This window comes from Electrophorus electricus, chromosome 14 (assembly GCF_041902795.1).
Source record: "Electrophorus electricus isolate QZ-2024a chromosome 14, ASM4190279v1, whole genome shotgun sequence".
Classification (NCBI taxonomy): Eukaryota; Metazoa; Chordata; class Actinopteri; order Gymnotiformes; family Gymnotidae; genus Electrophorus; species Electrophorus electricus.
In genome coordinates this window covers 20,581,989-20,604,181 of record NC_137510.1, presented here as the reverse complement: position 1 = coordinate 20,604,181, position 22,193 = coordinate 20,581,989, and the positions used below count along the sequence as shown (strand labels likewise).

The 22,193-nt window shown below is 42.1% G+C and overlaps 1 long non-coding RNA gene across 3 annotated transcripts; it reads left to right on the top strand.

Annotated features, from left to right (window-relative positions):
- The first annotated feature begins 6,618 nt into the window (after positions 1-6,618).
- LOC113589617 (uncharacterized) lies at positions 6,619-22,189 on the top strand. 3 transcript variants are annotated; one of them, XR_004776584.2, is made up of 7 exons: positions 6,619-6,872; positions 8,554-8,596; positions 11,464-11,716; positions 13,275-13,442; positions 13,937-14,139; positions 16,388-16,622; positions 20,264-22,189. It is a non-coding gene; the product is annotated as an uncharacterized LOC113589617 (long non-coding RNA). The 3 variants fall into 3 exon arrangements; XR_004776583.2 differs by lacking the exon at positions 13,275-13,442; XR_004776585.2 differs by lacking the exons at positions 13,275-13,442; positions 13,937-14,139.
- The last annotated feature ends 4 nt before the right edge of the window (positions 22,190-22,193 follow it).

Here is a 22,193-nt window from a genome sequence, read left to right as displayed (position 1 = left end):
GACCGCTAATGCAAATTACAATCACCTTTTTACAATTTGTAAATTAATGTTACAATCTCAAATTAGGCTACATGCTATGCTATAATAGTCTATGCTAATTTAGTTTTTTAATGTAGCAAAATATTTTGCCATAAAACCTTAAGGTTATTTACTAGATCCCAAACCGTTTAAAAAAATTATCTAAAAGATCTGCAAAAAATAGCGTTACGTCCTGCATTTTAAAAATTGGGGATATTTTTACCCACATTTCATTGAAGTCTGCTTGATCCCATTTGTGTAAGATACATGATCATTATTTCGATATTTTTACATTATTTGCATATTTTACCTGACACGGGCTTAGCTAATTGCATAGGAACTTGTTTAATTCAGTGACTGTAATGATAGTCCATCTAAATCTTCATATAACAACCAAAGATCAAATAAATCCGTGTGCTTGCGTGCGCGCGTGTATAAGTATAGCCAATCCCTAACTAATTTCTCACAGACCATCTGTATGCCGAAAAAAGTAATTATGTTTGACAGTACTGATGATGTAATAATGTATTTTTAATTTTTTTGCTATCTTATCACAGATAAATTCTTTCAATTTTGTTGAGTCCTTCAAGACCATAATTAAGGGCTAAATATGATTCTCATGTTTTCAATGAGAGTGAATATCAGTTTCAAATAGCGATTGTGTATGATTTTATTTATTTATTCAGTTTATTGTTTGTTGACAGCTATAGCCTATTAATGCATGCAAACCATGAAATTAGTCACAAATGTCAAAAGACTGAAAAATGTTTAGGCCAATTGTCCTGTCAAAACAATATAATACAATTATGGTTTCTAATTTAACAAAGAAATAATTTTATTTAAGTGTTTTAGACTACTCCTATCAATCTGCATGCTTCTTCGACAAGATGGAATGCAGATATGTGTTAATTGGTAACACACATACATCTCCGATTGACAAGAAGGCTATAAAAACCGAAATGACCATATCCTTAACATTCGAAACACTCCATGGTATAGGCCTTCAATCGGGAAACCTTTAAAAAGCTCAGACTTCTGAACACTAGTTTGTGTTCACAAACACATCCATAAAGCATATAGCATAGAATCATATCCGCATTTCATAACGTTGAACTTTGTATCTCTTAGCGATGACTTCAGCACCTTTGCGTGGACAGCGCCAGTAAAGCTGGTAAAGCTGGTACAGCTCTTGCGTTTGTAGAATACAATACTGAGATCACTGGGATGTGTTTGTTTTTTTTTCTTCTTGTGAAAATTTAAACGTAAAGTAGCAGTAGGCCTATATTTTCATTGCTTCAATAGATACTGAGTGAAACAGACAAACCGAGGAAGGGTTTTTCTACATCACTGTCACTCTAACGTAATGGTCAAAATACGATTATAAAAATACCTGTCGTTGTGTAAAGCCATTGGTCAACATTCCCAATGGGGGCCTATACGTGGGGCCTATACGTCCAGAGACCGTACATGAGGTCTAATTAATACAAAATATATTCGAAACATTGGCTTTCCTGCTACACTGTCATCCGTTTTTAAGATGTGTCAATAAAATCTTGAAAGATACATCTTGTTATGGTTAATTTCAATGATCTATTTCTACATAGTTTGACTACACGACGCCAACAAGCCCATAATTTGGGTTCGCTCAAAGTGCCTAAATACATCTCCCTTGTCATATGCTTCCCATGATTTACAGGCTAAAATCATAATCCTGTCAAACGAGGCCTGCGTTTGCCTTCTTTGTTCCTCAACGGTGATTAAACTACGCAAAGGCCTAATTTCAAAGCAATCGGATAGACTTTTAGTCTCTGCTGAAAGTATATCCGTATTACACTTGTGTTACATAATCGTATAATAAGATACAATAAGAATCATTCTTAGGCTTTTAGTTTTTTTCTGTGAACCACTGAGCTAAGATTAGGTTTATCAGACTAGCAAATAAACGTCTTCAGGTTCTAGTAACCCAATGCATCTAGAACCCACGTTTTGTAATTATGAGTTCTTAGGTTTGGGAAATAATTTAGATTTTAAAAGCGTTTATAAGGTTTTTAAGGACAGTCAAAAAGCCAGGACACTTATTACCGTCCTTAAATTAATGTTATTGCATTATTTGTTTTACTATAAGTACAATGCTTATCTTTCCTCTATGATATTTTTATATATTGAGGTCAACCACTCTAAATAACATAGGCAACGGAACTCTCTCTCTCTGAGACACACACACACACACACACACACACACACACACACACACACACACACACTTTCCCTCATACACACAAGTGTGCATGCCCCCGTGCGCGCGCACACCCACCCACCCGCCCACACACACACACACACACACACACACACACACACACGCACACAAACAGGCGCATCAGCAAGCGCTCTGGGACTTGGCACAGGTTCAGCTCTCTGACGCTCTCATTTTCGTAATGGTCTGATTTTCGTTAAGACAAAAATAAATTTCGTTTAACCCCCATCTAAACAAACGAATTTTGCGCAGACATTACTTTATTTGTGTTAGCCTATATGATGTAGTAGTGATGGAACGAATGTCTGAAAAATGATTAGATTACCTAATGCACGAAGTTAGGATTGGCCGCAGATAAGATGTCAGAAAAATATATTGAAATTCTATTTCAAGCTTTCAAAATAACGCTCTAATAGAGAAACTTTTTATCACCATGATAAAATATAAAGGACCGGAGTGTCCTCGGATGTATAACCAACGTATCAGATTTGTTTGAAAAACAAGGCACTGACATTTAGGCGTCACCGTTTGACAGTCAGGATCACTTATTCCATAAGCAAATATATTAATAAATAAGATAATATGGCAAATGTGTCGGTTCTAAATATGGGATATTCTGCGATTCTGTAATTACAATACAGCAATTCAATATCACACTTTGTCTTTATTCTTAAAATTTTAAGTCACTGTGGAAGTGAGAAACGTTCTGAATTTACCTTTATGGACGGAGAACGCTGAAAGTGGCACTTGTATGAATATAAGAACGTGTTGCGCCACATGTGATGTCAGGATAGTCTGATCCTTCAGAGAACCTTATAACCTGTCCGCCATCTAAAAGATGTGCGATGTAAAGACTGATGTAACGTACACTTTGCACACAGAACCATGTATTGTATATTAAGCATATGAAGACATCTTTAATAGGATCAAAACATATCCACTGGTCGGTCATTTCTACAGAATGCAGTATGCAGAATAATTTGCTTCATTTAATCCTTGAATAGGCTATTGCTTCCCTCATCCGAATTTGGTAGTCTGAACGAATTTACAGGTCATTTGCATATGCAAATGAGGGTTAATTGCAAATCCTGTCAGTCGGTGCATCGGAGACGTCAGAAGTGTTTTTTCTTTTTGACCAAGCTTGTGCAAATCTTTCAGTCAGAACATAGCGATAACATGATCCAAAAAACGTGTTGTTTCTAGATTAATAATGCTGTGAACAGCTTCACATTGTAGTATTGCGTCAGACTTTAAACAAAAGCAAAACATAAAGTCTAGATTTTGTCTGTTGAACATTTACATGTTTCTGCCCACGGAAGACATTACGTCTGCCAGTTAATTAAATGCTATTAAATGTTTATTAAATGTTTTGTGTCTTGTGTTGTAGAACGTTGTTTTGTTGTGTCGTTTGTACTGACTGTAGGCTGTTTTCACTACTCATTGCCAAGTGTGAAATATTTACTTATACATGACACGTAATAGAAATATATTTTCTATGCCACTGAAGAAATTATATATCGTAGACAGTATTGAACGAAACATCCTTGATATTTCCTATAGATTGATATGAGGCCTGATAAGAAGGGGAGCGCTAATAGAAAAGGTTTGCGCTCAGCGCACTCCCACAGAGTACGGACAATATGGTTAGATTTACGAGGACAAAAGATGAAGTTTGAGCTGCTACTCACGTCTCGAATCCTAGTCGACAAAACAAAACAACGGCGTCAGTTCATTAGAAAAGAGAGAAAAGCATAACGCAAAGCGAATATATATATATATATATATATATATATATATATATATATATATATATATATATATATATATATATATATATATATATATATATATATATATATACTTGAAAAAAATCCTTATTTAAAAATAGCCCGAGCCTCATTTTGGATTATACATGGTTCGCCGGGTACCTACTTAGTTTATATTAGCGGTGGCTAATTCACAAATCACACTGTAATGCACTTAGTGTGTGTGTGTGTGTGTGTGTGTGTGTGTGTGTGTGTGTGTGTGTGTGTGTGTGTGTGTGTGTGTGTGTGTGTGTGAGAGAGAGAGAGAGAGAGAGAGAGAGAGAGAGAGAGAGAGAGAGAGGGAGAGAAGGAAGGAAGGAGGGAGGGAGACAATTCAACATTACACGAGATCTAGTAAACTTCCGGTTCCATAGTTGGATTTATATTCATAATCACATAACTTCCTTAAACATATACGGCATTTAGCAGACATAATATAAACCGATGCCACGTACCCTTCTAGTTTGTCATTTTAGACATATGGTTGCTTTATATAGCCTAATCAATTTGACGATCTCATGTTAAAAGACGAATTTTCTTTAGATTCACGTAGAAGGCCTATTTAATTGGTAGGACTGTCTTATTCATACTGATGGTGTTGAACGACTGAGCTTCCCTTGCTATGGTATGAGGCCCTTGGCAATAAAAGGCTAAACTGTGCTCGTTTGAAATAATAGATCAGGCTAATACTATCCTTGTCATGGGTTTTTCTGCATGTACTCGCATAGAGATTAACACATTCTCCTAGTCGAAAATGACGTTGATCTTCATCGAGTCGCTACAAGCACGTTGGTTTGTCGTAAGTCTCGAGGGCCTGACTTCTTGATGGAATCACAGTAGAGCAAATAATCTATTCTTCAAAACCACCAGCTTTGAAAATAAACCACACACACACACACACACACACACACACACACACACACACACACACACACACACACACACACACACACACACACACACACACACACACGTCTTTTTAGCCAGTGTATGAATTATTATTCTCAGGGTATCGTGCTACTATTTTAACTAGCCTTTAGAACTATAGGTTCCCTTCAGCACTACAACCAAACACCGTTATCTGTCGAAAATCTACAAAATAAGATTTCTTATGCCTAATACAAATTTGAACAGACGAATATAGCAAATCCATATATAAATTAGCCGAAACCTGTTCGATGTCTGTCTCAGAATGCATGACTTTAGTAATAGGTTTACTGAGGCATTTTATATTACTGTCCAAAACTAATAATAATAATAATAATAATAATAATAAGACGAAGAAGAAGAAGAAGAAGAAGAAGAAGAAGAAGAAGAAGAAGAAGAAGAAGAAGAAATGTTTGTAGTCTAAATTACCTATATCTTTTTACCTTTGTTTAACATCCGTGTATCTAAATAAAACCTGTTGAAAAATCTCAAGGGAAATATCAGCGATCTATTTGGAAAACAGGCTACTGTTATCTTGGGTAAAACCAGCGGTTGGTCGAACGAAAGCTTAAACTATTGACCTTGAGACATGCCATCACTACTGAACAGTTTCTGTCTATTTCCTCGTTCTGGTTCCCACATTATCTTTGGGGTGTCCGAGGCCGTCCAACATTATCCCCCAGTCATTACTCCTCACTGCGCTAGCCTATACGAAGCATTGGAGATCTGCGTGACTCTACGTGTGATGTCGCGAATGGGAGCAAACAACCGTGATGCACGAACGTAAATGAAACAGTGATCGTATTGAGTATGGAAGCTAGGAACTCGTCCAAAGTTTGAAGAACAGAGAGCTCCGCTGAGTTATAGAAGGAACCCCAGAACAACGGTCTCTGACAAAGTTGTCTATTTGGCAGTCGCGCCTCCTATTGAAGCAGTAATTTATTCAAAGGAGATTTTTATCCCCACGATCTGATTATTATGATAATCAACCAACCTAGACTCTTTTCTGTGCCCTTGTCTGGGGTCTACCCTTGGTCTTGACAGTTAAAGCTGATTTGCACGGTCTCAGAACGACAATTCAGTGGTCGCATTCTTAGACTCTACATTGAAAAAGCCAAAGACAAAAGAGGAGCTGGAAGCAAGTACACTTGATTTAGGTTTTGGGTTATAGCTACAGAGAAGTCAAAGTATTATTAGCAATTTTACAGAAGAAAAGTTAGTGCAAACTGTTGTCATGTGCATGTGAAAATTAAGGAACCCATTTCATTACGTGGCAGGAGCACAACAGTGATGCCAAATACAAACTCGACTTACTTCATATATGTGATTTAATTCTACAATAGGTATGGAGTTCAATTATTCACAAGTCCAAAATAATATTAGTGGCACATTAAAAGAAAAAATATTAACCACTAACCTAGTAATCACACCGACTGTGATATGGTGAATTTTACTAGGACGAAATATGCTCAGATTTAAGCAAATTCGTGAGATTGATCCTAAAGGCAGAGAGGGTGGAGACTAAATGTGGTGTCACAAGGGGGTGGGTCTTAGAGACGCTATATGTTTTTGACTTGCATGATTAAGTCTATTATAGCGTTTCTTAGTCGGACCGGCAAGAGGGGGGACTGTGAGCAGCTTATTTCGCTCTCCAGAGGGGAGGAGAGGGACACCTCATTGGGAAATATGGGTTTTAAACGGCGAGCTAGCCCGATACAGAAATGCTGAATGGATGGGGCCACTGCGACGTCACGCGGAGCCGCAGCCATGCAGCGCAGAAGCAAAACGAAACAACGTTCGAGGGCGCAGCTCACACGCTCGCGCTTATCCGCGCGAACTCTCTTCATCCACACGTCATTGTGAAACGAGTGAGTATATCATATCGTGCTCAAGTCTGTATTATGGATTATATTAAAATAAACGAGAGCTGGGATATTGCTATTGGTTCTTGAGAGAACAGCGTGCAATGACAGATAAGATGTGAGGATGGGTGGCGCGTTAGCGGTTCACGTATGGGTCTGGAGCTTGGGAATGCCACTGTAGAAATAGTGTGGAAGCAGAAGTCACACGCGTCGTGGAAAGCACATCTAAATTTTCATAGGATGCATAGCTTTGTATCGATTATTACTGAACCGCATAGTGGAGGGATGAGTTTTTTTTTTATCATACTGTTGTGTTTCTCATTTCACGTTTAATGAAATCTACAGTGTGTGGAAACACTAGGTGGTTTCTATCGAGGTAACAGTCATGATTCTCGACTGATTACAAAATGCTTTATTGCCACTAAAATCAACTTTGTAACTTGGTGAATTATTGCATATTTTAGGTCATGGGAAATACGAAAAGGAAATGATTTGCCTTTTCCTGCAGCACTGGCTCGAAAAGGTCAAACGGATATTCTCACAAATAGATAACTAATATATGTCTGAGCTAATTAAACCCAGCAGTGTCTCCGACTTAAATAACAGCATCAGCGTTTCACTAAACCATGTTATGGGCCAGTTGAAAGTATTTATTTTTAAATAATATATAAATGTATTATTATTTTTGATATAGCCTATGAAATGCAGCTACAATAGACCTATAATTTATTTGACATAAATTTACCACCAAAGCAGATAACATTAAGCGTGGGCAAAAATGCCCCCCCTTATATTCGCAAAATCTTATCGATTAGAATTGTTTACACTGGTTTGGTAGCATATTTTCTGATTCTGCATTACATGCTATTTGTTTGAGAAGGCAGTCGGACGGATGCGCTCAATCCCCAGTGCTGGTGTTCAGTTATCACAAGGCCCGTTATCTGCTCTCCACGCGCCCGTGTATCGCAGGGTTCGCAGAGCGCCCGATTCACCCAGGCCTACAAATAAGACAGTATGCATACATTTAAGATATACAGTGGGCTTTATTGTGAGAATTACAATAGAATCTCTAAATTAAAAATATTTTAAATTCGAAAAGACACGTCGTTTCTCACTTCTAACGGAGCATTGGCCCAATACTAAAAAATAACATGTTTAATGCCTTAAAATGTGGAAATTTTAGGTTCCCGCTGGAGTGCCCAATTAACCCAAATACCAACAAATTAAACTAAACGGTTGATCTCGCTCGCAGTCAGACAGATAAGACACGCAAGTGTGGGCTAGCAAAGAAGAAACAACAAAAAAATCGCTTTTGATGTTGGCATAGATTCCAAAATCATCGATCATATCTCCAGTGAACTGTTTATTTAGATGTAGGCTATTTATGTAGACTGTACTAAGATGAACACATTATATGAACTCTTAGTGTTATATAGCTCATTGCTTGTTAAAGTTAGCATGCACTGTGATGAAGTGGCATGTCTGGAATGAACACACGGTTCCACGACGATTTGACAAGCTCAGCCAAAGTTTTAGGCGTGTATCATTTATAAATCATGACATGCGTTAGCACGAGACCACGCCTGCCGCTGGCAGGGCGTCCATCATTAGTGCTCAATATGATATTTGTGCTGCTGAAAAGTATTTTCTACATACGGAGTGTGAGTTTGTGTCTCTCTTCTTACAGAATCACCGCGACAAAGTCTGACGGCTAGGAGCGCGTGATAGAGGTAACAGCTGTATATTCTATCTATCTCTACCCTCAGTTCAGTTTACCATTTGTCCCTAAAAGGGCCTTGTGATAACAGCAGCGGCCATGAAATACTAAAACCTTATTGAGTGTATTTTATTTTAACAAAAATATAGTTTATGCACAAGACACAGATTTCATAACTGCCATTCTTTACATTCTGGGTCATATGTTTATTTTCGAGACTAGGGAAGCAAAATTCCACGCAATACAATCATAATGCAATCACATTACACAAACATAGCCGCCATCACATCTACTGGCCAGAACATTTTCTTCATTTGCGAAATTACAGTCACGGGATGTCACATAATTACACCAGGTCCTTAGATCAAACGGTATGATACACAATGCTCAGGCCACAGCATTCGAAGGACGAGATATAAATGCATACAAATACAGATAGGATATGTGGCTGAGGCGTCGTGCCCTAGCGCTGAGGCAGCTACACCTCCCAGTATCTGTCGCTCTTGTGTCTTTCCTATTGGACCACGCTCTCTCTCTCTCTCTCTCTCTCTCTCTCTCTCTCTCTCTCTCTCTCTCTCTCTCTCTCTCTCTCTCTCTCTCTCTCTCTCTCTCTCTCTCTCTCTCACACTCCCCCGTGTGTGTATTATATATAATTATATATATATATATATATATATATATATATATATATATATATATATATATATATATATATATAAAACAGAGAATACTGCAAAGCATCGATAAAGAACACATTCATAGTTGCAATGTCACACGATTTTCTTTGTGCACGAAACAATGAATGAAGTAAATCTTCTAAGCAGGCGAGGTTGATAACTGATAAACTTTAGTCAAATTTCAGTTAATTTCGACTGCTGTAATCGACTATTTATAATATTAAGATATTTAATTTGGGCTGAAAGGTTTCGGATACATTGCAGGTCCACTGCTTAGCCTTTACGCAAGCCATATGATGTATCACATTTCGATATGATTCGATCTTTATTCATCTCTGTAACTTCATAGTTAACAGTCAACAGGCATTTGTAAGTATTTAAGGCCATTGGAAACTAATTCTTAGTTCTTGTGGCCTTAATGCGTTATAGAACGGTATAGAAATTTGAGATGGAGGCCTTCTTTCTGCTCTGACTGTGCAACATATTGTTTTACTAAAATATTCACTGTAAGTGGTAATAATAATAATAATAATAATAATAATAATAATAATAATAATAATACAATGATGACAAAACTGTAAGACTACTATTTTCAGCTAAAATGGTAAAGGTGTAAATTTTGCAGTATAAAACATGTAACATTTCCTCTGCATATGTGTGGACAGGATCCAGAAAAGGAAGTTTTTTGTTTTTTGTTTTGGTATTAAATTATCAATTTTATAATAGTAAATGACAAAAAAATGATCCTACATTCAAATTATTACACATTTTATGTATTGTTAATGTATCTTTTTGCTTAAGTATTTATTGCTTTAGTGCTGCATATAGTGCTTTTTATAATTGTAATTGTCCAAAATGTTTTGCGTAGATAATCTTTAACTCTAATATTTGTGAATAGGCAGTTAAAAAAAAAGAAGCTTTTTACTTGGTGGATTCAGGATTCCTTGTTTAGTGTCAGAAAAGCAAGTTGACTAATCACTAACAGAGTCAGGACAGTTTGTACTGTAAACAGCATGCTGGCAGTATTAGTAAAATAATGAGGTGATTGAAGATGGATAGAGCATATTGTAAATGAAAATGTTTGAACCCAGCATTGCCATTTTGCCTGGCATGAAAAGCTGTGTGAGTGATTTCCCCCCTCTCTCTCTCTCTCTCTCTCTCTCTCTCTGTCTCTCTCTCTCTCTCTCTCTCTCTCTCTCTCTCTCTGTCTCTCTCTCTCTCTCTCTCTGTCTCTCTCTCTCTCTCTCTCTCTCTGTCTCTCTCTGTCTCTCTCTCTCTCTCTCTCTCTCTCTGTCTCTCTCTGTCTCTCTCTCTCTGTCTCTCTCTCTCTCTGTCTCTCTCTCTCTCTCTCTCTCTGTCTCTCTCTCTCTCTCTCTCTCTCTCTCTCTCTCTGTCTCTCTCTCTCTCTCTCTCTCTCTCTCTCTCTCTGTCTCTCTCTCTCTCTGTCTCTCTCTCTCTCTCTCTGATTGCAACACATCAGAGAAGGAATGGGGAAGGGCTCCTCACACAAAGGGTTTTAATTGGACCAACTCTTCTTTTCATTTACATATGTATGTGTGTGTCAGAGAGAGTGAAAGAGAGGGACAGAGAGAGAGAGAGAGAGAGAGAGAGAGAGAAGGAGAGAGAGAGAGAGAAGGAGAGAGAGAAGGAGAGAGAGAAGGAGAGATTACCTTCTGATAAATAAACACCCCAGACTCAGTGATGGAAAATTAAAACAAACAACATTTCTCTTTACCCCTTTGTCAGCCCAGTCAGTGTTTTCCGTCTTCCATTAGATGAGACTCTCCGACTGCACTGAGCAGTCGGAGCTCCCTCTCTGTTCCAGGGAGAGAAGTCTGTCATGCAAGACGGAGAAAACAGTTAATGTGGTCTGCATGCATCTATAGCCAGATCTGACTTTGACAAGTTGTCATGAACACAGCCTGTTAGTCCTGGGAGAATTGAAGAGAATGTATTCACAAATTATGCTACATTAGGTAACACAATAATGGTATAATTCTTCAGCAATTATAACTATCATAACAAAAACAGCAGCATAGTGCAATTTTTAATTCTGTACACAGGAACAATTACATTTTTATTTATATCTGATTTCAGTGATTAAGTTACACTGACTTAGTGCTTTGTGAAATCTGATCTGAAACACAGTGGACTCAGTTCTGGTCCCAGTTGTAGAGTTAATCAAAGGCTTCTCTATTTTTAGAACTGAATCTGAGCCTGTTAGCTCCGTATGGCTGGAAACGTTGGTCGGTCGGAGGGGTTGGCTGTTATCTTTGGTTATCTAGCTGTATGAGTGATGTACATTCTTCATAAAGCTAGATAACCGAAAGTAACAAGAATCCCATTACACACCTGGAAAGGTCCCGCCCACTCTGCGCTCCTTGCCCCGCCCCTCACCCTCTTCCTCTTCGTGTGACAGCCGAGACACAGAATGGACTATGGAAGGAAGAGAAATGGTAAGACTTGGAATGATCTCTCATAAGACCATGACTTTTGCTCTAGCTCATAATAGAAGTTCCATAATCATAGAGTTTGAGTGTGCACTGACTTTACAGGCAATGGCCCCTGGCACAATGTGCAGTGAGCCCAAATAGCACGTCTCCTGTGCTCTGAGTTTTTTCCTGAACGGCATGCGGTGTCCTCGTTGGTCAAACATGATCACTTTTAATCTGCAATCTCCTGATCCCACAACACAATGCAATGCATGCACAGGCTTAAAGCCTCAGTCGCATGGTGCCCCGCTGGGCCTTACAGGTGCCTCCACAGGGACTCTTACCACTCATCACAGCACTCTATGCTCTAGGCAGATTTTAGCACGAGCATACAAACCATGTTAATGTATTACATAGACATTTCATTTATATTTTGCTACAGTTCCCGGAAAGTCAGCAGGAAATATTCCTTTTTTTTTTTCCTATGTGAACTCGGACCTTCAAGGTTATGTGGTTCATGGTCGTAGGCTGAAGTACTGCGGCTCTCCCAGGCAAGTGCAGCTGCTAATTCCATGGTCTCGGGGCATCTGAACCTCAGGCCAACAGTAGCAGACAGGCAGCAATTGTTTGAGGTCGATTTTATGTGGCTCCTGCGGAGAGGTGGCTCATTGGCGCTGACACTTGTTTGCGCTGTAAATGGGCTGGAGTGGACCCAACACCGGAATGAATATAAGCGGAGGAGCTCGTTGAGATGGTAGTGAATACCATTCTGTTCCTCACTGTGAGCCAGTGGGCAGAACTGCTGAACCAGAACCCCACTGTTGACAGCAGCCATTAGGAGGACAATCCCACAGTCTGAAGCAATGCGTGCGCCAAGGCCAGTTGGAAGCTTCCGGCCAATCAGATTGCCACACCTTTACACTTGATCTCATTCAGATTTGTCTCATTAGCTCTGCACAGGAAGTTTCGCTTGTTCTTGAAAAACTAAATCTACTTTTTCTGTGATGCTCATAATAGAGCCCCTTCAAGCAGAATGTCGGATATCAATGAACAAATCAGATCATGGTAACAAAACTTTGTTTGTTAATTTGAGACTAAATTTGTGCATGGTGGTGTTAAGTGACAAAGCCAAATTTTACATTTGCATTTATTTCCATGGTATTTGCTTTTTTTCCAGAGCATTGTACAGGAATCCGGAAAGCCATTAAAAATATGTTGAAAGTATATATAGGAACATGAATCTTGAATCCTTTAGCTTTATTGAGTGCAAGTGTATCTTACAAACCTTTCTATATAGCATGCTCACCCAAAGCAGTCATGGGAATCTTTGTCTATATCCAGCCTCTGCGCTTGGTCATGGAGTGACGAGTGGGCATGCTGAGTGGCCATGGTCAGAGCTGCTTATTGCAATGCAGGTGCAGCCTCTCACCAAAGTGCCTTTGATAGGGAAGGAAGGAAGGAAGGAATGATTGAATGAATGAATGAATGAATGAGATGGCAGTTTCTGCTTTGCACAGCCTTTTTATGAACAATATGAGCATGCTGATTGGAGGTTCCCACTCACCTATGCTCTCCTTTCCAGACATGGAGTAACGTCATGGTCTCAGCAGGGCTTGGCACTTTCTGTCCTGGCGTTTAGCAGAGTGGGAATGCCAGGGCATTCCCCACATCCCCTGAGCAGCATATGCCATCCCCGTGCCAGGAACATAAGCTATCTACGTAGCTTGGCCTGGCTGCTATGAATAGCTGAGTGAGTACTATAATAGATGTTTTGCCAAAGTGGAGATAAAATGACGGCTACTTCTATCTTTCTTGAGTGACATTTGCGGGCACCTACGCTGTCTCTCTCGATTAACTTTTTTTAAACACTGAAACTTCCCATGGGTCACTGTGGGTCGGATAGCACCGAGGTGGTGGTCGGCTTTGATATGGAATGGCGTATAGCAAAGTGATCCGATGGACTGGCTGGTGTGAACCTTTTACCCTGTTCAGGGGGAGCTTTTTAAGCTTGCAGCGAGTCAATTTAAGTTCCAAGTGTCAACTAGAAACAGCCATTGTGGCTCTCCTCCAATCCCCCCCCCCCCTCCCGCAACTCTAGACTGTACTGTCAATAGAGCTGGTTCACTTGTCAAACAGAGACAATGGGCTCCTTTACCACCCTTTCACAGCCGCCCAGTCGCAACTACCAAGCTGTTGTTGGAGCGAAGCTAGCTGATTCCTGCCCCTGTTGCTGCCTTTCTTTAGACTGACGGAACTCACCGACCGAGGCTCAAAACGGATGCACTGTGGGATAGGACCCGAGGACTAAGCGTTCTTCTCTTCGGCTCCCACCCTCAGCCCCCACCACACTGTCAACCCCACGAAGAGAAGTGAATGTACTTTAGACTGTTGGCAAAGACAATGGGCCCACACACAATGGGGATTAAGTTTAGGAGCTGCATTGACAGGTAAAGGTAAACATCATACAGGCCACACTAGACGCAATAAACCAGTTCTTTGCACAAGCCTTAGATTGGTCTACATACTGGGCAAAATCACTCTTTTTTGACTTTGATATTGGAAAACAATTCAGAGCATAAAAGTGGATTTTCTTTGGCATTCTCCTTTCCTTTTAATAAGAGTGCTCAGAAGCACACCGAAGCCCTCAAATATGGTGTATCACCTTCTCTAAGACTGATATTACTGTTGTTGAAGGAATGAAACATTTTTAAAAATTGCTAACCAAACATTTGCTTTATATCCTACACCTGTTAGTGTACGTTTAAGATATGGCCTAAGAGAATGCATGCATTTACTGCAGCAGCAAGGCTTACATTGAAAAGTCATACAAATAAAAATAGTAAGAATAAATAACATTTGGATGTTAGAGAACCTCACACCAGCTTGCTTGTATGCGCTTTAATGGACCAATTGGTCAAAAGCTCATTACGCTAAAAAAGATCCTATATTGTCTAAAATCAAATTTCTTCTACCAGCGTCACATCGATGCTTGTTCACATATTGGCCGATTGTCCTGCCCTGTCTCTAACACACCTCCAGGTCCTCTGAAAGCACACAATTCCATTGTTACCTCAGCTGTTAATGTCAAAGGCCTTACAATGGTCCCTATTCGCTATATTTGCATAAGGCACTTTTCTAACAAGGGTCTGGAGAGGGCTTAGGAGTGGGCCCACTTTAGAGGGCTGCTGCAAAAAAATGTCAAGTGCCAATTAGCAAAGGTTCGTTGCCGTTCAGCAGGGCCCCACCCTCTGATTTCGCGCCTTACTCTCTCCCACTGTGGCCCCCTCGAGCTCAGGCACCCCTGAACCTCCATGCAGCACCACCTTAAAACAAAGCCCACCTCTCAGCATGCTGCCCAGAGCCGCAAGGGATGATTGCTTCTGTAGGGGTCTGCTTCCCCAGTGCTGCACCGTTCCCTTGCTACAGATGTGAGTCTTTAGGACAATGAGAAGCCTGGCCTGCCTGCCTTGTACACCTCCTGAAAGAGTTTACCCATCACCTGCCTTCTGCTGCACCGCACACACGCCTGCAGTCGTGCGTGTCAGAGTATATTTCAAAAATACAGAGCGCTGGTGGCACTTTTAAAGCTGTCTGGGGGAGGTGGCAGCATAAAGCTAGCTCTGTAGTAACTTCTGCGTACAGCCAGTGTTGATGGGTCATAGAAGGTTGGTGTCACTAGAATGTTCCTTGTGGTATACAGCATGCCCATTTGCCAGATGCATTTTACAGCCAGGGATCAGTTGCTGGACATGCTCTTAATGACAAAGAACAGCAAGGTCATTTGGATGGAAAACCTGGCTACTGCTGTGGTGTCTAATTTAAACCCTCTCAGAAATATCACAGTGCATGTGGCACCAAAAAGCAGGTTTTCATTTACAGTCATGAATACATAATTGTGAGTGTTAATTTAAAACTCAACACATATTACAGGAGAGGAAAAAAGCTGACAGAAAGGCAGCAATGTTATGATCTCACATAGCCTGGGGAAACCATTTTTGCTCACCCTGGGCCACAGTTGGTCCTTCACACAACGTTTACCTCCGCTTGCAGTCCTCTGCCATCAAAAAGGATTTATCCCTTGCTCTCTTTCTTTTTCATTCAATCTCTCTGTGTAGATTTTTCCCAGCCTTGATTCTCAGATGGTTGGGTCTGATTTGCATGCATTTGCATAATGAAAGTCATTTGCATGCTCAGGGGCAGACTGTACCATGTGAACAGACATGAAAAGGTGTGTGTGTGTGTGCGCGTGTGTGTGTGTGTGTGCGCGTGTGTGCGCGTGCGTGTGTGTGCGTGCGTGTGTGTGTGTGCGTACGTGTATGTGTGCGTGTGTGTGTGCGGGTGCGTGCGTGTGTGTGTGTGTGCGCGTGCGTGTGCGCGCGCGTGTGTGTGTGTTTGTGTGTGTGTGCGTGCGTGTGCGTGTGTGTGTTTGTGTGCGTGTGTTTGTGTGCGTGTGTGTGCGTTTGTGTGCGTGTGTGTTTGTGTGCGTGTGTGTGTGTGTGTGCGTGTGTGTGTGCGCGTGTGCGTGTGTGTGCGTGTGTGTGCGTGTGTGTGTGTGTGTGCGCGCGTGTGTACGTGCGTGCGTGCCTGATTGCGCGTACCCTCTCATGCTGGCAGCACAGTAAACTCATGTTTATGTTTCCTCGCTCTCTCTCTCTCTCTCTCTCTCTCTCTCTCCATTTTCACTCTTTCATCCAGACCATGGGCGCCTCTCTCTAAAAGACACCAGCAAGAGGGAAGGGAAAGGAGCCGAGGAGGAGGGGCGGGTGTGTGGTGAGGCTGCTCACCCTCTCGCTTCGCCCTGCGACGCGCTGCTGCTCTCCGCCCCTCCCCTCTCTGCCTGCCCCTACCCGCTGTCGCAAGCGGCCGTCCACGCTTTGCCACCATCTTAGAGTTGCTGGCATGAAATGCAAAGAGGAGGAGGAACGAACAGGTATGACCTGCCCTCACTCTCCTCCGACTCAGCCTTCCCCCACACAAACACACACACACTCACTCACAAGCACACGCACACACACACACACCTACACACACACGCACGCACGCACGCGCACGCACACACACACGCACGTACGCACGCACACACACACGTATGGGCATGCACACGCACCCACACGCACGCACACACACACACTCACTCATAAGCACATGCACACGCGCGCACACACACACACACACACACACACACATACACACACGGACGGACATGCACACACACACACACCCCCACACGCACGCACGCACACGCACACACACACACACACACACACACACACACACACACACACACACACACACACACACAGCAAGCTCCTTCTCTCTTCCGCACCGAGACTTTTTTAATTACAGCAGATGTGTTTGTTAATTGTGAAAATCACACGTCGCTGGTACTGGAGTGGGCGGGGAGGCGTTTTGTACTCATTCGCATTAAATCATTCTCCACCACAATGGGCGAGGGAGGGGGTGGAGTCAGCGCGGGCATCTGCGGGCACAAGAGCAGAATAGAGCGCCATCAGGGATTCTACTACCCGCCTCGCCACCATGCCAGGCATCGAGATGGCGCGCTGCCATTTTGAAGAAAAATAGGGAGCGCTTTCTTCACGTCTCCAGGCACTGCTCGGAACAACATTGCTGTGCTCATAGATGCAAAACTGATGAACAGACCACTGGTATTACAACGATCTTACTCTTCGTGTGCTGCTGATAATACCACACTGCTTATAGGAGACATTTGTTACACGCCTATATATGCAATTCACACTTCATCTTTTTTTCCCAGTTTATATTTAGAGGTGGTACAGAGGCGCAGAGAGGTGTGAGCGAGTAGGTGGAGCGCACTGGAAGGTGGGGGCTAGGGGGTGGGGGTGGGGGGGTTTGGGTCAGCATTGGCGAGCTTTCTCTGTGTCTTAGTTTTTGGGGAGTCGTTGCCCAGACAAGTTGAGCATTGTTCTCATGGGCGAACTTGTTTTGGCCCTCCGTTATTGAGGCCAGGGAGCTATAAGTTTAAAACCCGCTTAACCAAAACACCAATTAGAGTCGCCCGGGCCGGAATAACTAAGAGAAAGGACCTGAACAATGTGGCCCATTGTCTGCACACTCTCAGAGAGCTGTCTTTGTTTGGGTTTCCTCGCTGGAGGTCCAGACAATGCTGTGGCCAAGCTGATATAGTACAGAGCAAGTGGCAAGGCTGTCAGTGGAGTGTTCAGGGGACGCGCTTAGTCAGAGCACAAGCGAGAGCTCTGCAGACAGCCAAAACGACCAGCACTGCATGGCAGTGGAGCAAAGGGGACGCTGCTGCTGGGTGGGTGTGAAATTGTAGGATTCAGAAAAGCTTTTCACTTAAGCCCACTGTGGCTGTCTGTCTGCAGTATCCACAGAGAATGTTCATAATTAAAATCTGCAAGCTTTAGCCGATTTCTGTACTTCTTTGCGCCTAAGGTTTACTACAAGGACAATTTTTTATAAAAGTGCAAAAAAAAAAAAAAAAAAAAAAGCATTCAAGAATTGGAGAATTGAAATGAATCCCAACCTGTGAATAGAACTAAATGGCTGGGAGTCTATGGAGGAGTGGCTTAGTCTGCAATCACGATGTGTGTCAGTAAACAGGTGGTAATGTGGGGATGAGTCTGGCTTAGCAGGGACTAACGAAATTTATGCATGGCAAAGACAATACAAAGTGCAGTGGCTCCAAGGCAGGCTTTGGGACAGAGAAGACGGGGAGAGTGGGCCAGCGGCAGCTTGTGTCTGGGAGCGTGTGTTAGAGTGTGTAGTGATGGGAGGTGGCTGGGGCATGGGCAAGGGGGCAGACACACACACACACACACACACACACACACACACACACACACACACAGCTCCTTTTGGGACAGCCAAGCAGCTGGTCTCCTGCTCTCCGTGCAGGCACCAGTCTTGGGAACCACCATGGTGAGTCTCCCTGAAAATGGGCACCAGGGGCCCCCCAAGTCTGAGGCTGTCTGGGCTCCCCCCCCCCACTCCATCCAGTGACGCCGGGGGCCTGGGAAGGACTTGAAGTTCATGGCCAGACCGCCTATTGAGCTGACAGGCTGACTGTTTGCTCAATTCAGCCCCCCATTCAGGCCAAGCTGAGAGGGAGGGGAGCGGTTACACAGTAGCACTGCCATGACTATTCATCCAGCGGGGACAAGCGGAGGGAGAGAGGGAAATCAAGAGAGGAAGAAAGAAAGAAAGAGGGCACGCCTGAAAAGACGGGGTGCATAAATAAAAGTGGGGGCTCTGTATGCCGCGTTTGGCTCAGAGATGGCTGTGCCCACCAACATACCCACAATCCAAACAGGCCCCCTTTCTGTGGAGCCCCCCCCCCCGCCCCCCTTCCTCTCCTTTCCAGTCCTGCCGCCCAGATTTAACGGGGCGCGTGCTGCGGGTGTAAATTCACCGCATTCAGCTCAGCCTACAATGACAACAGTGTGTCGTCTGTTTCCTACGGCTGCCGCGGCATACCCTCGGCCTCATTCTCAGCGCAAGCCCACACTTCCTCCCGCCCCGCTGTTCACACAGTCTCCCTTTTTCCATTTCCCATCACCTGCAGTTACAGCCTCTGCCTCGGCCCGAAGCTGATCCAGGAACAGTTTCCCCGTCGCCGCCGTCAGTGAAAGCACAAAGCTGATCCCAGATAAGTGTAAAAGGGCACCTTGTCCTCACTGTGTGATCAACAGCTAGATGCTGCTGTAAACCTGGTGGTGCTGGCATAGTCTCGACTTCCAGGTGACAGCACCACCCGCTACACCGCAGATCTGACTCGAGCTGTCCCTTTGTTGCAACGGGTCATTGCATTAGGTGTCTGTATGCATCCAACTGCATCTTTGAGTCAAACATTTCAGGTGATGGCTATGCTAATTAGCAGTGTGCCGTCTGAAAGGCACAGGGGCAGTGGTGCTAAACAATAGAACCAAGTGCTCTGCATTTCTGAATACTTATGTGTGAACTTGCTGATCATAACCAATCAGATTCTGCTCGCAACAACTCCACTTAAAATCAGCGTTGAACGAACCGGAAGTCTTTGTAGCTGCTGGGGACTGTTGTCGCACGCACCAGGTTGGCCTGCTGTCCCTTGTCCCCCTTGATCTTAATATCGCAAGCTTTAGCAGGGGGGGAGGGACATGGCTGAGAAACTGACCTTCCTCTGGATTGCACCTCAGCATGCAGGCTTAGAGCAGTCACGTGTTTCCACTCTGCTTCAGCCTCAGTGCGTACCAAGCTCTGAGGGGCCTTCAACTTCGCCCTCAATCCCTGGCCTGGCACTCCAACGGGGCACGAGACAACCCACAAGCACATAAGACCCAGCATGGGCTGCATTCAGTCTAGGACACACTGAACTAAGGCTATTAAAGACATCATATTTTAAAAAATCAGCCAGCAGTGCTCTAGAAACATGTTCAAAAAGCAACAAATCTGAAGTGCTTCCTGACAGGAGGCTTTATTGCTTATTGTGTTTTGACAAAGGTACAGCATGCTTGTTGTGGTTTAGATTTTTCGCCGGCATTTTTCTATAGCATTTCTGTTCTATTGATAGGTTTTTCCCCATTTGTTTTTCAGGTATCGAAAGAGTCACATAAAGGATTCATATGAACAGCAAATCTGAACATAGATGACAAGGCACATGTTTGCTGGGGAAGTTCTTTGGCTTGGCAGAGACATCTGACCCAACATTGAAACAGAACTGCACTTTAAATGGTCTCTGCACTTCCTTCCTGTATGATGTACGTAATCTGTTATAGAACTCTTTAGAACTTTTTTTCTGTTGTTTTGCAAAGGTCTTTATAATCTAACATTCTAATATTAGCTGTGCAAACTTCATCTGTATTAGATGACATGTATGGATAATGAAGTAAGAAAAATGACAAGAAAATCTCACTCATGTGACCAGTGCAAGAGGGCAGTCTACTGGTGCCCTAGATAATCCATGACTAATCCATGACTACAATCTATGACCTGGGTTGAAATGAAAAATACGAATATTACATGCATTTTGTATATTTGCACCAACACATTGAACTAGACCTCACAATACTCTAATTTGATTCTTGTGAATTAAAAAAATTGTAGCGGTCAACCATTTAAATGTTTTTCAAAGAAAAATAAGAATCTAGTATTTAAGAGATGTAGTATTTAAATGTATATAATCCAGATTGAAACAATTGACTGGTTTTATCTGTCTATACAGATTAAAATGAAATGTTTAGTGTAGAGCACTTTACACATTCATGTAATCTACTCCTCTCCTCCTTAATTTGATATTAGAGGTAAAGCACAAGTGTGTCTGTTGTGATATAAATTACCCCACTAGATTTTGTGTTTAACTATGTATCCCTCTGTTAGACCTGATCATGACTGTATACTCAAAGTGGATAGCTAAATGATTTCCACAAGCTGTGTTCTCCGGTACTGATGATTTACAGATAATGGGCTGAGTGTGTGAATGTGAGACCCACGGCAGCAGAGAAGGATACTGCACTGTGATTGAACAGCTCTGTGTGTTTATATTTACACACCCAATGTAGAGAGAGCTGTTGTCTTTATTTTCTATGCAGTTGCGGTGGACTTGCAATCAGTAATGAGCTGTGTAGAGTCAGTCCTCAGCAGTTAAAAGCTCAAGAATTGACTATTTACTAATCTTTGAGGGAGGGAAATATTTGATCTGGTCTTTAGCTACTTAAAGATACAGTAAACATTCAGAAGAGCCCACTGTTCTTTGGTTTCTGGATTCTGTTCACTATGGCTGCAGCCATTGCTAGCTGAGTATGAGCTACGTGATGAAAGTGAATGACTGGTCACTACATCGATAGTTTATTTTATTATTTCATTGAGAATAACATTCAAAAATTAATTACATTTTTATGTCTATTCTGTGATTTCTATTCAGATACCTGGTTTTTTTTTTCAGTACTTAATTTAATAATCAAGCTTGGGCAGAGGCAAATATATATTCTAATTGTCTATGCAAATTTCTTAACATTTTATTTTTATGTGAATTGTGCAATCAATTTTTAAGACCTACTTTTTGTAGGTCAGTCACAGACACTGTTGTGTTTGAACCTATTTTGAATGCAATCAGAATTTAAATGAATCTATAGAATGTGCATGTCTTTTAATTTTATTGTTTTATATAGAAGAAATGTGTGCGCTATGAGTCAATGTCATTTGCTATGCAATTTTTGTGAATCATGTGTTGTATAAATATTTTTTGAGCAGACGCACCATTTGGAAACTTGCTGCTGTGTGTTTGTGAAGTGTGGGCTAGTTTCCTGATTATTAAGACTAATGGAATTAACTCTATCTTCTAGGCCACCGCCATTACACCATTTGGAAACTTGCTGCTGTGTGTTTGTGAAGTGTGGGCTAGTTTCCTGATTATTAAGACTAATGGAATTAACTCTATCTTCTAGGCCACCGCATATGCCATTTGTGCCTTTGAACTATTTTGTCCTGCTATGGATATTAATAAAACATTTACACTGTAAACATC